This window comes from Colobus angolensis, unplaced genomic scaffold (assembly GCF_000951035.1).
Source record: "Colobus angolensis palliatus isolate OR3802 unplaced genomic scaffold, Cang.pa_1.0 Scaffold3, whole genome shotgun sequence".
NCBI classification, from domain to species: Eukaryota; Metazoa; Chordata; class Mammalia; order Primates; family Cercopithecidae; genus Colobus; species Colobus angolensis.
The window spans coordinates 2,482,822-2,497,645 of NW_012116265.1; the positions used below are offsets into that span (position 1 = coordinate 2,482,822).

A 14,824-nucleotide genomic window follows, 5' to 3' on the forward strand; every position below is an offset into this window, starting at 1 on the left:
GAGCCGCGGGCACCAGGCATCGGGGCCAGAGCAGCCGCCGACCGCTGCCCGTGGCACGCACCTCCGAGGATGTCGCTGCTCCCCCTTCCCGCACAGGTGACACATGTATGTCTGCGTCCTGTCGGGGCGAAAGGTGCGCCTGCCTCGGCGTGGGGCGAGCGGCGCTTTGTTTTGGAGCGTGACTCCCTGCTGCGCCCCTCTGCTCCCATCGGTGGGGTCTGGGTGGGCTCTGTGGAGCCATCCGCTAAGGTGCTGGGGTCCCGTACGAGATAAACGGGGTGTTGCGCCTCGGGCTTTTACCGAGTCGAGTCTAGAGACAGGAACGGGAATCGCGGGCTCCAGGGATTGAGTGCCTTTATTCTCACTTATGAAATACTATACTTGGCCTTGAATTTCCTTCAGAGGTCTCTGGAGATGATGGCTCTGTAAATATAAAGCTCCAGGTAAAAGGAACTAAGGAGCAGGCTTCAGCGCTTACGTTCTAATGTTTGAGATCACTAGCGTTGTCTTAAGCTTTGTAACTAATTAAATATATTCGTTGTGTAGGTTCGGGTTGTTCATTTTGGAAAATGCTTATTCAGACCAATCAGTACAATTTGGGTTTATATTCTTGGAGCCCAGTCTCGTATTGTAGATATGTTAATACTTTTTTTTCTCTGAACAGATAGTACATTTTAATGAGGCGTTTGTTATTATTAGGTATGTTTGTGAGCGTTGAAGGTTTTTGACAGAGCTGCTTTGGCATATTGGGATATTCTTTTTTTTTTTTTTTTGAGACGGAGTTTCACTCTTGTTGCTCAGGCTGGAGTGCAGTGGCATGATATCGGCTCACCGCAGCCTCCGCCTCCCGGGTTCAAGCGATTCTCCTGCCTCAGCCTCCCGAGTGCTGGGATAGCTGGGATCACAGGCATGCGCCACCACGCCCGGCTAATTTTGTGTTTTTAGTAGAGACAGGCAGGTGAGGGTTGGGGGGGGGGTCTCTCCATGTTGGTCAGGCTGGTCGCGAACTCCCAGCCTCAGGTAATCCTCCCGCCTCGGCCTCCCAAAGTGCGGGAGGGATTACAGGTGTAAGCCACCGCGCCCGGCCAGGATATTATTTAATTGTGAAGGTACAAAGCTTAAACGGCAGAATTCAAGTGTTCACTAGTACATCTTGTTTCTGTTTTGAACAGATTAGAAAGTTAGCTCTGTCTATCAGTTCTTTCAGTTTTTGTTATTTCTACTGAGATTGCCTATTAGCATTCCATTGGGTGCCAGTGTGGTGACTTAATTCAAGAGAAATCTCAAATTCATGCTTCTTAATTCAACATTTGTAAACATTTTTTTTTGGTCATTGTGAATCTGTTATACCTCTTGAGCCAGCTATTCCATATTTTTTAGTTCCTAACATAACCTGTATGGATTCAGGTAATTTGCTTTTTCTTCTCTCAATTTCATAGACAACTGATATTTTCAAAAGGCTTTTATATGGTTTACTCAATATACATTTATTCGGATCTGTGCCACGCTCGGTGTCAGGTGCTTTCTGGTGTGAAGATTTTGAATTTTTTCTTGTCTTACATAATGATCCACTGATTTATATGTATGGAATCCTACTGTACAGCAAAAGTACTTGAAGTCATATGCTTCTCAGCTATCGACTGTGGTGCAACAAGCAGCTTTTTGCTAAATGACCAAGGAGCAACCTGCTTGTTATTAGTAGTTAACCAACTGCTCGGTTTCTGGATTTTGCAAACAATGCTAGTTTTGTAGAAAACAGTGAGTACTGCTTTATTTCCTCCTCTCTTCTAACTGTGTGAATCATCAGCTTCAAGTTTGCATTTTAGAAATTTTCTGATGGATTTTCTGAGATTATACTGAATTCATTAGTGCTGTTAACTGTCAAAGGAAATGACAGTTTTGATTTATTACTGAACACTGGGACAACTGACCGGATATAGTGGTCAAAAACACTGTTAAAATATAACTTGAAAGAGTTGCTCATCTTCAGCCAACTGCACTTCTTTCAGCACATGATGCTATAATAGGCACCAAAGTAATTTGATCTGATATGGTCCCATCTCAGAATGTGGACAAGCATCTAGTTATATCAGACTGGCAGTTGGTGGTTGCTCATTTTTGCAGAACACTTTATTGTATTCCGTAGGATGAATGAAAAAGCGAAATATGTCCCATGAAAGGACATGGAGTTGGAAGACATGATTCTAAATCCCATCTCTGCGGCTTAATATGTAGACATGGACAAGTCACTTCACCCTTTCAGATTCACATCTTTAATCTACCAAATAGGAGAATTGAATGAGACACTGTTGGAAAAGTGCTAAGTGGGTTGCTTGGCATATAGTGGGCCCTTAGGAAATGTTAGTTGAATGTATATATAAAAATCATTCCATAATAGTATCTTATCTGGAAGTCTGTGAATTATTCCAGTGTAATTGGGGAAACAAATCACTCATTTAGTGCTTAGCCTGTGTCGCATTGCCTGGCTATTATCTTTTTCTGTATATGTCCAGTCTTCTCATGTAGAGCGTAAATTCGCCATAATCTTTGCGGCTGCTTAGCCGCCTGTATGTATCTCTTCAGTAACATTTAACACATGGTACTATAGTAGTCCATTTACTTGTCTGTATTACACTGTAAGGTCCTTGAGGGCAGGCAGGCACCATGTCCTTTGTTTATTTGCAGCCCCTGGCATATAGTAGGTACTTAATATCTGTTGAATGAATTCATTGAATGCATGAGAATCCAGGAGCAAGTCTAGTAAGTTTATTGTATTACCAATGCCTTGCAGATGTTAGGTGGTTGATAAGTGGATGACAGTGACTGTAAAAGCTGAAGAATGCAGATTATAAGATTGAACAGATCACTTAAACATACGTTTCTTAAGCGTCGACTAAGAAAATGTCCTGCCCTCTAGTAGTAGGGGAGGAGGCCATATAAACCAGTAATTAAGATAATACTGTCTTGGGAAGCTGAGGCGGGTGGATCACGAGGTCAAGAGATGGAGACTATCCTGGCCAACGTGGTGAAACCCAGGTTTAGTAGAAACCCTGTCTCTACTAAAAATACAAAAAATTGGCTAAAAATTAGCTGGGCATTTTGGCGCACACCTGTAGTCCCAGCTACTCGGGAGGCTGAGGCAGGAGATTGCAGTGAGCCAACATTGTGCCATTGCACTCCAGCCTGGCAACAGAGTGAGACTCCATCTCCAAAAAAAAAAAAAAAAAAGATAATACTGCTGTAAGTATAATAGTAAAGGGACATACAAGTATTAAGTTAGCAAAGAATAGGTTAGGACTTTAGCTTTCAAATAATCAAATCTGATACTTCAACAACAGTAACAAAAAGGATATTGTTGGAAGGATGTTGGATTATTTTACCCACTTGTTTAGGAAATATTTTATTTCCTCTTACATACTGGGTGCCATTTTAGGTGTTTGGGTGATAGGACATGTATGGTCTGTCCACTGGAAGAACAGGGTTGCATCAGGAACCATTGGAACCAGAAACTTAGCATTGTCTGTGTTTTGTCTACCTTGAATCTCTGCTTGTCACTATGTGATGGCTTCATTCTTCCCCACCACTGTGCCACTTTTCCCATGTGGGAAAGATCATGGTGTTGATAGACTCCAAGTTTTACATCCTACAGCTTCTGCTACTGAAAAGACACCGCCTTCTTCTCAGCTTCAGTTATAAAGATCTCAGGGAAGGGCTTTTTTGGCCTGCCTTTGGTGAGGTATCCACTTTTGGATCATTCACCTAAGGCCAAGGGATGGGATCATGTTTTTGTAACATGGCAGCAATTTCTGTAAACATGGATAGGGATAAAACTAAACTCTAAGAAGAGGAGAGTTGCTGGGAAGACATTTACTTAGATGCCTGTTATTAGGAGAGAGAGCCTAACATTGAGGAGAAGGTCGAGGAAGTTTATCTATTGTGGTGTAACAAATTACTCCAAACCTTAGTGGCTTAAACAACATGATTTGTGTGGGTCAGGAATTTAGGAGTGGCTTAGCTTGTTGGTTCTTTTTTTTTAATCCTAAGTGAATTAACACAGGACGCTTCTTGGTTCTAACTCAGAGACTCTCATGAGGTTGAAGTCAAGGTGTTGGCCAGGACTGCAGTCACCTGAAGATTTGTCTGGGTCTAGTGATTCCCCTTCCAAAATGGTTCACTCACATGTTGGCAGGTTGCTTCAGTTCCTTGCCATGTGGACCTCTCCATAGCATGGCTTGAGCGTTCTCATGACAGGGAGCTGATTTCCCCAAGAACAAGTGATCCAAGAGAGAGCACGGTGGAACCTACCATGCTATGTCTCTCATTGTTGTTTTGTTTTTTAGAGACGGAATCTATCCAGGCTGGAGTGCAGTGGTGCAATCATGGCTCACTATAATCTCAGAACTCCCGGGCTCAAGAGATCCTCCTGCCTCAGCCTCCTGAGTAACTCTGGGACTACAGGCATGCACCACCACACCTGGCTAATTCATTATTTTTTTTGTAGAGACAGGATCTCATTATGCTCACATTGGTCTCCAACTCCTGGGCTCAAGTGATCGTCCCACCTGGGCCTCCCAAAGTACTGAGATTACAGGCGTGAGCCAACATGCCTGGCAAAATTAATCTATCTGTAGCATGCATCCGTACTTCATTTTGTTGTTGTTGTTGTTGTTGTTGATAAATTGTGTTCCATTGTGTAGATATACCAAGTTTTGTTTATCCATTCACCAGTTGTTTGAAATTTGGGTTGTTTCCATCTTTTGGCTATTGTGCTGCTTTGCATATTTGTGGACAAGTTTTTGTGTGGACCTATGTTTATTTCTCTTGGGTATATAACAGCAATAAAACTGCTGGATCACTTGTTAAAACAAAGTTAAACAAAGTCTGTGTTTAACTTTGTAAGAAACTGCCAAACTGTTGTCCAGAGTGGCTATACCATTTTATATTCCCATCAGCAACGTATGAGGCCTCCGATTCCTTCACAGCCTAAACAACGTTGTCTGTCTTTTTGCTCATCCTATATAGGGAATGTGAAGTGATTTTCCATTTCCTGAATGCCTAATGACAAGCTTTTGAGACGGAGTCTCGCTTTGTCGCCCAGACTGGAGTGCAGTGGCCCGATCTCAGCTCACTGCAAGCTCCGCCTCCCGGGTTTACGCCATTCTCCTGCCTCAGCCTCCCGAGTAGCTGGACTACAGGCGCCCGCCAGGCGCCCGCCACCGCGCCCGGCCGTTTTTTTGTATTTTTTAGTAGAGACGGGGTTTCACCGTGTTAGCCAGGATGGTCCCGATCTCCTGACCCCATGATCCGCCCGTCTCGGCCTCCCAAAGTGCTGAGATTACAGGCTTGAGCCACCGCGCCCGGTGACAAGCATCTTTTCATGTGCTTATTGGCCATTTGTATACCTCTGGAGAAATGTTGATTCAGATCCTTTGCCTATTTAAAAATTGGCTAGTCTGTCTTTTTTTTATTATTATTATTGAGATATGAGAGTTCTTTATGTATTTTAGGTACATGTCTCTTATCAGGAATATAGTTTGCAGATATTTTCTTCCATAAATGAGTGTCTTTTCACTTTTTTGATGGTATCCTTAGGAGCACAAAAGTCTTTAATTAAAAAAAAATTTTTTTTTTAATAATAGAGATGGGGTCTCGCTATGTTGCCCAGGCTGGTCTCAAACTGCAGAGCTTAAGTGATTCTCCCTCCTCGGCCTCCCAAAGAATTGGGATTATAGGCATGAGCCACTGTGCCTGGGCTAATAGTCTTTAATTTTTTTTTTTTTTTGAGACAGAGTCTCGCTCTGTTGCCCAGGCGGAATGCAGTGGCATGATCTTGTCTCGCTGCAACCTCTGCCTCCTGGGTTCAAGCAATTCTCATGCTTCAGCTACCCGAGTAGCTAGGATTACAGGCATGTGCTACCATGCCTGGCTAATTTTTGTATTTTCAATAGAGATGGGGTTTTACCATGTTGACTAGGCTGATCTTGAACTCCTGTCCTCAAGGGTTCCACCCGCCTCAGCCTCCCAAAGTGTTGGGATTACAGGTGTGAGCCACTGCTCCTGGCCCTAAAAGTCTTTAATGTTGATGAAACTTTTTTGTTTTTTTTTTTCATTTTATTCTTGTGTGTAGGAAATCATTGACTAATTCAAGATTATCAAGATTGATGTCTCTGTTTTCTTCTAAGAGTTTATGGCTTTAGCTGTTTTAGATCATTGATCCATTTTAAGGTAGTAGTTGGATATCATGTGAGGTAATGATTCAGACTCATTCTTTTGCATGTAAATATCCAATTGTTCCAGCACCATTAACTGAAAAGACTATGCTTTCTCCATTTTATTGTCTTGGCACCCTTATTGAAAATCAGTTGACTATAGATGTATGGGTTTATTTATTTTATGCTCTCAGTTCTCTTCCACTAATCTGTATGTCTCTCTTTATACCAGTACCATGCTGCCTTGACTACTACAATTTTTTAGTAAGTTTTGAAATTGAGAAGTGTGAGCCTTATTCTGCAATATTGTTTTGGTTATTCTGGATTCCTTGTATTTCCATGTGAATTCTAGGATCAGCTTGTTAGTGTCTGCGAAGAAGCCAGCTCAATGGCATTCTGATAGGGATTGCATCGAATTTGTAGGTAAACTTTGGGAGTGTTGCCATCTTAGCAATGTTAAGTCCTCTGATCTACGAACATGAGATGTCTTTCCATTTATTTAGGTTGTCTTCCATTTCTTTCAACAGTGTTTTTCATTTTTCAGAGTATAAATTTGCATTTCTTTTGTTAAATTTATTTCTAAGTATTTTTGGATGCTATTGTAAAAGAACTGGTTTCTTAATTTTATTTTTGGATTGTTCATTCCAAGAGTGTAGAGACACACTTTTTATATTGTGTCCTTTAACCTTGCTGAATTAGTTTATTGGTTCTAGTAGCTTAGTGGACACCTTAGGATTTTCTATTTATAAGATTGTGTTAGCCATGGATAGAGATAGTTTTACTTCTTTCTTTCCAGTCCAGATGCCTTTTCTTTCAATTTCTTGATTAATTGCCTTGGCTAGAACCTTCAGTGTGGTTCATTAGAATTGGCAAGAGCAGACATCCTTGTCTTATTCCTGATCCTAGGGTGAAAGCTTTAGTCTTCTACCACTGAGTATGGGCTTAGCTATGGGTTTTTCATAGATGTATTTTATCAGATTGAAGGACTTCCCTTCCACTCCTAGTTTGTTTGGGTATTTTTTTAAATCATGAGTGTTGGATTTTGTCAGATGCTTTTTTCTGCATCTATTGAGATAACCATGTTTTTTTGTTCTGTTCATATGGTGTATTACATTAATTAATTTTTGGATGTTAAGCCAACCTTGTATTCCTGGGATAAATCTGTTTGTCATGGTATAGAATCCTTTTTCTTTGTTGCTGGATTCAGTTTGCTTGTATTTTATTAAGGATTTGTGTCTATATTCATAAGAAATCTTTGTCTGTAGTTTTCTTTTTTGGTGATACCTCTGTCTAGTCTCCCTAAAATATTCTTGATTGATTTCTGCCACCAACTAAAGATCTTATCTATTTGGTTACTGGTATCCATATTTACAGTCTTCTGAGTAAATCTTTTTTTCAAGAGATGGAGTCTCCTCTGTTGCCCACGCTGGAGTGTAGTGCTGAGCTCGGCTCACTGTAACCTCTACCTACCGGGTTCAAGTGATTCTCCTGCCTCAGCCTCCCACATAGCTGGGATTACAGGCACCCACTACCGCACCCAGCTAATTTTTTTTTTTTTTTGTAAAGATGGGGTTTTGCCACGTTGGCCAGGCTAGTCTTGAACTCCTTACCTCAGATGATCCACCTGCCTGGGCCTCCCAAAGTGCTGGGATTACAGGCATGAGCCACTGCATGTGGCCTGAAGTAAAGATTTAACAGAGGTAGGGAGTGGACTGTAGTTCTAAGCCCCTGATTTGCTGTGTGACCTGGGGTAAGTCATTTTGCCTTTCCGAGCCCAAGTTTTTTGGTTCATAAAGTAAAGGTGAAAGTAAAGGTGTTGGACTGAGTTATAATCAAAGTATTTACCAGCATTAAGGCTCTTCTGTGGCATTTCCATGGAAATTCTTGTATAAACAAACTTAGTTCCTTGTCTTTTCCTGATCCTAGGGGGAAGGCTTTAGTCTTCTACCACTGAGTATGAGGTTAGCTGTGAGTTTTTCATAGATGTTATCAGTTTGACAAAGTTCTCTTCTATTCCTAGTTGGTTTGGGTGGGCTTTTTTTTTTTTTTTTTTAAATCATAAAAGGCTGTTTCGGCCGGTGGCTCACGCCTGTAATCCCAGCATCTTGGGAGGCTGAGGCAGGTGGAACACCTGAGGTCAGGAGTTCGAGACCAGCCTGGCCAACATGGTGAAAACCATCTCTACTAAAAATACAAAAAATTAACTGGGCACAGTGGCAGGCACCTGTAATCCCAGCTACTTGGAGGCTGAGGCGGGAGAATTGCTTGAACCCGGGAGGCGGAGGTTGCAGTGAGCCGAGATCGCCCCATTGCATTCCAGCCTGGGCGACAACAGCAAAACTCTGTCTCAAAAAAATAAAAAATAAAATAAAAGGATGTTTCATGATAAAAAGTCCAGAGTGGTGATTTACTTTATTGTTGTTGTATTTTAAAATTTCATTTTATTGAGACAAGATCTCACTATGTTGCCCAGGCTGGTCTTGAACTCCTGGGCTCAAGCAGACTTCCCATCTCTGCCTCCTAAAGTGTAGAGATTACAGGTACAAGCCACCATACCTGGCTAGTGATTTACTTTATTAATTAATTCATTTATTTATTTTTATTTAGACAGGGTCCCACCCTGTCACTCAGGCTGGAGTGCAATGGTGTGATCTCAGCTCATTGCAACCACTGCCTCCTGGGTTCAAGTGATCCTCCCACCTCAGCCTCCCAACTAGCTGGAACTATAGGTGTGCACCACCACACACCACCATGCTTAGCTTATTTTTGTATTTTTTGGTAGAGATGGGGTTTCACAATGTTGGCCAGGCTGGTCTTGATCTCCTGATCTCACGTGATCCACCTGCCTCGATCTCCCAAATGGCTGGAATTACAGACATCAGCCACCATGCCTGACCCTATGATTTACTTTAAAAGATTATCCTGTTTTACCAAAGGATTCATGTTGGATCCGTTGAAAAACAACAGTTCCCTGCTGCTTTTTGAATGTGGTTCCATTAATAATGATTTGATTTGTAACTAGCTTTTAAGAAACATAACTATTACTTACAATAAAATACTTGTTTTTTATTTTATTTTTTTGAAACAAACATAGCTTACAAAAGCAAACCGGCTGGGTGTGGTGGCTCACAACTGTAATCCCAGTACTTTGGGAGGCCGAGGCAGGTGGATCACCTGGGGTCAGGAGTTCGAGACCAGCCTGGCCAACATGGTGAAACCCCATGTCTACTAAAAATACAAAAATTAACCAGGCATGGTGGCTGATGCCTATAATCTCAGCTACTTGGGAGGCTTAAGCAAGAGAATTGTTTGAACCTGGGAGGTGGAAGTTGCAGTGAGTTGAGATTGCGCGACTGCACTCCAGCCTGAGGGACAGAGTCAGACTGCGTCAAAAACAAACCAAAAACAAAGAAGCCAATAAGATGCTTTTGTTTTGTTTTGTTTTGAAGATAAGGTCTTACTCTATTGCCCAGGCTGGAATACAGTGGTGATAATAGTTCACTGCAGCTTCAAACTCTTGGGCTCAAGTGAACCTCCTGCCTCAGCCTCCCAAGTAGCTAGGACTGTAGGCACATACCAGCATGCCTGGGTAATTTTCTTTTTCTTTTTTGTAGTGCTAGGGTCTTGCTATGTTGCCCAGGCTGGCCTTGAACTTCTGACCTCAAGCAGTCCTCCTGCCTCAGCCTCCCAAAGTGCTGAGATTATAGGCAGCCCAGTAAGAAACTTTGAAAGATTTCAATGACAGTTGTAGTTATGTATGAATACAGTGTAGCTCTCCTTTTTATACTATACATGTGTAAATATATATATTCATGAGCTGCATAATGACAGTTGTGTCAGTGGCAGACTGCATATAGATTGTGGTCAATGAAATTGCGTTACTATATTTTTACTCTACTTTTTCTCTGGTTAGATACACAAATACTTAAAATTGTTTTCCAGTTGCCTATGGTATTCAGTAGAGTAACATGCTGTACAGGTTTATAGCCTTGGAACAATAGGCTATACCATACAGCAGGTGTGTCGTAACCTGTACAGTGTAGGTTTGTGTAAGTAAACTCTATGGTGTTTGTGCGACCATGAAATTGCCTAATGATATTTCTCAGAACATGTTCCCATTGTTAAGCAACACATGACTGAATGTGTGTGTGTGTTTGTATTTTTTTTTTTTGTAGTACTTGTTCTTTTTTCACATTTTCCTCACTTTGAGAAAAGTAGGAAGAACTTGTGCTCTATCTTTTGTTGATAGGATATATTGGGATGGTTAAAATATGAACAAATTATTAGTAGTACTCTAACTTGGTTCCCTAGAGCCTAGACCTTAAAAGAAAATCCCTTCTTAACTTTTTACCATGAATTTTAGAGATTAAGAAAATGATCTAATGGGGCAAAGAAGGTGACATCTTACACCTTCTGTCAAGGGGGATTCAGGTACAGTTTGTACTTGTAGTCTGTAGCGGGGAAAAGCCTCAGATGTTAAGTCTAATGTTAACCTCTGCTCCAAAGCAAGGAACTATTCTGAAGCCTCAGCTTCCTGGAGACACAAGTGGTTTGATGGACAGGATTGAATTTTTCCCTGTGAAAAAGAAGCTGATTCTTGGTGAAAACTGCTCTAGGGAAAATCTAACATAATAACATCATATGTTAGTTGAAGCTTCACAATTAAATACACTGTTGAGAGATGTCAATCCTAAAGTGCTGTGGGAGGGAGGGGTTGTCACAGTTATCTCCTTTGAGCTCCCATCATGATTTCCAGATCTCTCTGTGCACCTCAAAGGTATGATCACTCCTACATTCATTTTGTTTTTCAGGGAAGATGAATAGGGTCTGAAATAGAACCTTGGCCTCATTATGTTTGTTTCTAGCAGTGTCCCTCTTGGTTCAAGCGTAGCCAGCTGTTCCTCCAAAAATCACACAAGTTCTCTCTATTTTATATACTCCTAAGGTTGTGAGTGAGCTGGCTGTCTCACTTTTTTCTTTCTTTTTTAAAAAAGTATTCAGTAGGCATCCTCCCCTGTGACTGCAGGGAGAATAAGAAAGTAAAGTTCCTGATTTTTAGTGTAATACTTGGGATATTGCAGTTATTTTATTTCACACTCAAGTTTTTGTGTAGGTGTGCTTGCTTCTTTTTATATAGTCAGTGTGTTTTTGGCAAAAACTGTGTAAATAACATTTTTGTGTGTCCTATTACCTGGAATATAGAAAGTGAATTTGGTACTTAAAATAATTATATCATTAATTCTTATATTTTAAAAACTTTAAGTTTTCCACTTGTGGCTCTTACTGTAACATAGATTTTCCTAATACTATTCTTACAATTTAGGCAGCTTCAAGCAAATAAATGATGAAGTCTTGTGTGGTAGGCTGAGTAATGACCACTCCCCCAAGATATCCCCATCCTAATCCCTGGAACCTGCAAATGAGTTGTCTTACATGGCAAAAGAGACCTTGCAGATGTGATTAAGTATCCTGAGATGGGGAGATTATTTTGGGTAATCCATGTGGGCTCAATGAAATCACAAGAGTCCTTATAAGAGGGAAACAGGAGGGCCAGGGTCAGAGAAGGTGATGTGAAGATGAAGCAGAGAAAAAGAGGAGATGTGATGAGGAAACAGATCAGAGTGATGCCATTGCGGGAAGGGAGGCCATGAGCTAAGGAGTGCAGACAGCCTCTAGAAGCAGGGGAACAGATTTTCCCCTAGCATATCCAAAAGGAACACATCTCTGCTGTCACCTTGATTTTAGCTCCATGAGACCCAGTTTCAGACTTTTGATCTCCAGAACTGTAAGAAAACGAACTTGTGGTGTTAATAAACCATCAGGTTTATGTTAATTTTCTACTTCAGTAACAGGAAACTAATACAACTTACTAAGATTGGATTAACCAGGAGATAATTTTGCCCCAAGATATGGGTGTCTAAGGGTCATAACAGAATGTGAAGCAGTCAGTTATTTAAACAACTGTTTTGCCAGAAAATGGTAGCAAGTGTCACTCTTTGTAGAAGTAGAATGGTGTCGTCTCTAATGAATCTCCAGGGAGACATTCCTTTCTGATCTCAGCACCAAGGCTAGCTGTGCTGCTTTTGACCAGCTGTTCTGTTTTTCACAGGAATGCCCTGAAGTGGGTGGCTGAGCAGACCTCTTATCAAGTTGATTGTTAGAAAGCGTCAAATCTCAGGCCTACACCACTTACAAGTATGGTTTGGCATGCATATTGAATCTTATGCTGGCAGTGTTTTGTGCCCTTGTTCTTTCTTCTTATTTTCTTATGCTTTAATTAATGCTGGTAATTCGCCTTATATCTTTTCTGGACCAAGGCAAGGATTAGGTAAATATATAATTAAATAAGTACTTTATATATAAATGTAAGTAGTAGGGAAGATATTTGACTTTATGTCCAGTGTTTTGCTTCTTTTTTTTTTTTTTTTTTCTTTTTTTGGAGACAGGGTCTTGTTCTGTTGCCCAGGCTGTAGTGCAGTGATGTGATCACAGCTCCCTGCAGCCTCAACCACCTGAGCTCAAGCGATCCACCTGCCTTGGCCTCCCAAAGAAGTGCTGTGATTACAGGCGTAAGACACCGTGCTGGGCCTGTTTTGCTTCTTAAATAAAATCTTTGTCATATGGTGTTCATGCTATTTTTATATTTCTTCAAAAAAGAGAAGTAGTAAGGTCTCTGATTAACTAGAAGCACTTTTAATTTTAAAAAATACATAATGATAAACAATAAAATGGACATGCTTAAAAGAATGCTAGAGGTAAAAAGGTGGAGAATCATACACAGGTCTGTCTTTGTGCCATGCAGTTTTCTGTGTAAGTAGAATTCTCCGTCATTACCTGGAAAATTCAGTCAACTGAAGCACTCTGTCCTCTAATCACATCATAATAATCTGAAGTGAGATTATGTGTTTTTTCTACAGGAAATATTTAAGATGTGTAATAAGGATAGTGTCACACTTTCTATTTAAATATGATGCTACATGAAGAGAGCATTAACAGAGTCTTAGCGGTAAATTTGCACTAGCTCACTCCCATGATTTTACATGTGTTTTTACCTTTTTACTAATGTTATTTGTGTGTAATGACGCATCATAATTAGAGCTAAAATAGAACAAACATAATGGGGCCACACGCAAATCAGACTCCTAACTTTGACCTAATTTTGTTTTGTGTAAGGTGGGCAAAACAGCCAGTTTTATTCACCCGTAAGGGTTTATTGAATTCCTACTGTGTGTCTGGCACTGCACTAGATGCTGCGTTTTAGTAGGGAGCATATTAGACCTGGCTGCCACACTTATTGTATAATACCTAAGAGAGAGACCTTAAATATATAATCACTATATAACCCTATGTGCGATTATGATGAACTCTATTAAGAAGTACAGAGTTCTGTGAGAGAACCCAAAAGGGATGATGACAAGCTTCTGGGAAGCAGTCATGTTGAAGCTGAGGCCCTGGCTATTGTGGGGTGAAGAGTAGGGGGACAAAGCCTTTCTGTCAAAGGAAGCAACGCAGATGGTCTTCCAACACAGTGGGAAATGGCTTGGCACACTGGGGTTACTGGAAGGAAGGTGTCTGGGTTGAGTGTGACATTCAAACAGGAGAGTCACAGGAAATGGGGCTGAAAAGGGAGCCAGGGCCATTTCATGCAGGGGTTTCTAGAGTTTAGACATTGAGAGTGATGTGAAGCCATTGAAAGATTTCCAGTTGAAGAATGCTGAGATTAGTTTTGCTTTGTAACAAGATGACTCCTATTTCTATAAGGAGAGTGGGTAGAAAGATTATACGAAGGGAAACCAGGTAGGAAACTACTGTGGACGTTCAAACGGAATATAAAGGTTTAGAATAGGTAACAATTGAGGTTAACAATTGTGAATGTGTTTGAGTTGTAATTAGGAAACAAGAATCTGCAAAGGCCAGGTGTGGTGGCTCACACCTGTAATCCCAGCACTTTGGGAGGCCAAGGTGAGCAGATCACCCGAGGCCAGAGATTCGAGACCAGCCTGGCCAACAAGGTGAAACCGCATCTCTACTAAAAATACAAAAATTAGCCAGGCATGATGGCAGGTGCCTGTAATCCCAGCTATTCAGGAGACTGAGCAGGCGATCGCTTGAACCTGGATTGCAGAGGTTGCAGTAAGCCAAGATCACTCCATTGATTGTACTCCAGCCTAGGCAACTGAGGGAGACTCGTCTCAAAAAAAAAAAAATTAAAAAATTTTAAAAAATAAAAAAAGGATCAGCAGAACTTGGTATTGTATTGACATGGGGTTTTGTGACTGGTACAAATGTGTGTTTGAAGATGCTGCTTATTGAGATGATGTAATTATTTTCTATTGCTGCATAACAAATTACCACAAATGTAGTAGCTTGTAATAGCACCCATTTATTAACTCTCAGTTTAGTAGATTATAAATCCTTATGAGGCCTAAATTATTGTGTTAGCCAGACTGAGTTCTTGTCTAGAGGCAGTGCGTAAAAATCCACTTCCAAGCTCATTTTTGTTGGTAGAATTCAGTTCTTGTATTTGTTTCCCAAGGTTCCCGTTTCCTTGCTGGCTGTTTAGCTGGGGGTTATCTTCGTGTTCTCATTTGGGTCTTATTTTTTTTTTTTTTTTT

General features: G+C 40.9%; 1 protein-coding gene across 2 annotated transcripts in view; it reads left to right on the top strand.

The window, feature by feature from the left end:
* The window catches only part of RPS6KA5 (ribosomal protein S6 kinase, 90kDa, polypeptide 5), a 199,765-nt gene that overhangs the window by 598 nt on the left and 184,343 nt on the right, over positions 1-14,824 (top strand). The window contains exon 1 of one of the 2 annotated variants that reach the window (XM_011949416.1): positions 7-96. The exons of the other annotated variant lie outside the window; for it this stretch is intronic. The gene's annotated coding sequence lies outside the window, so the exon portion shown is untranslated. Of the gene's footprint in view, positions 1-6; positions 97-14,824 lie in introns of those variants that run through there. 2 annotated transcript variants of the gene reach the window in all.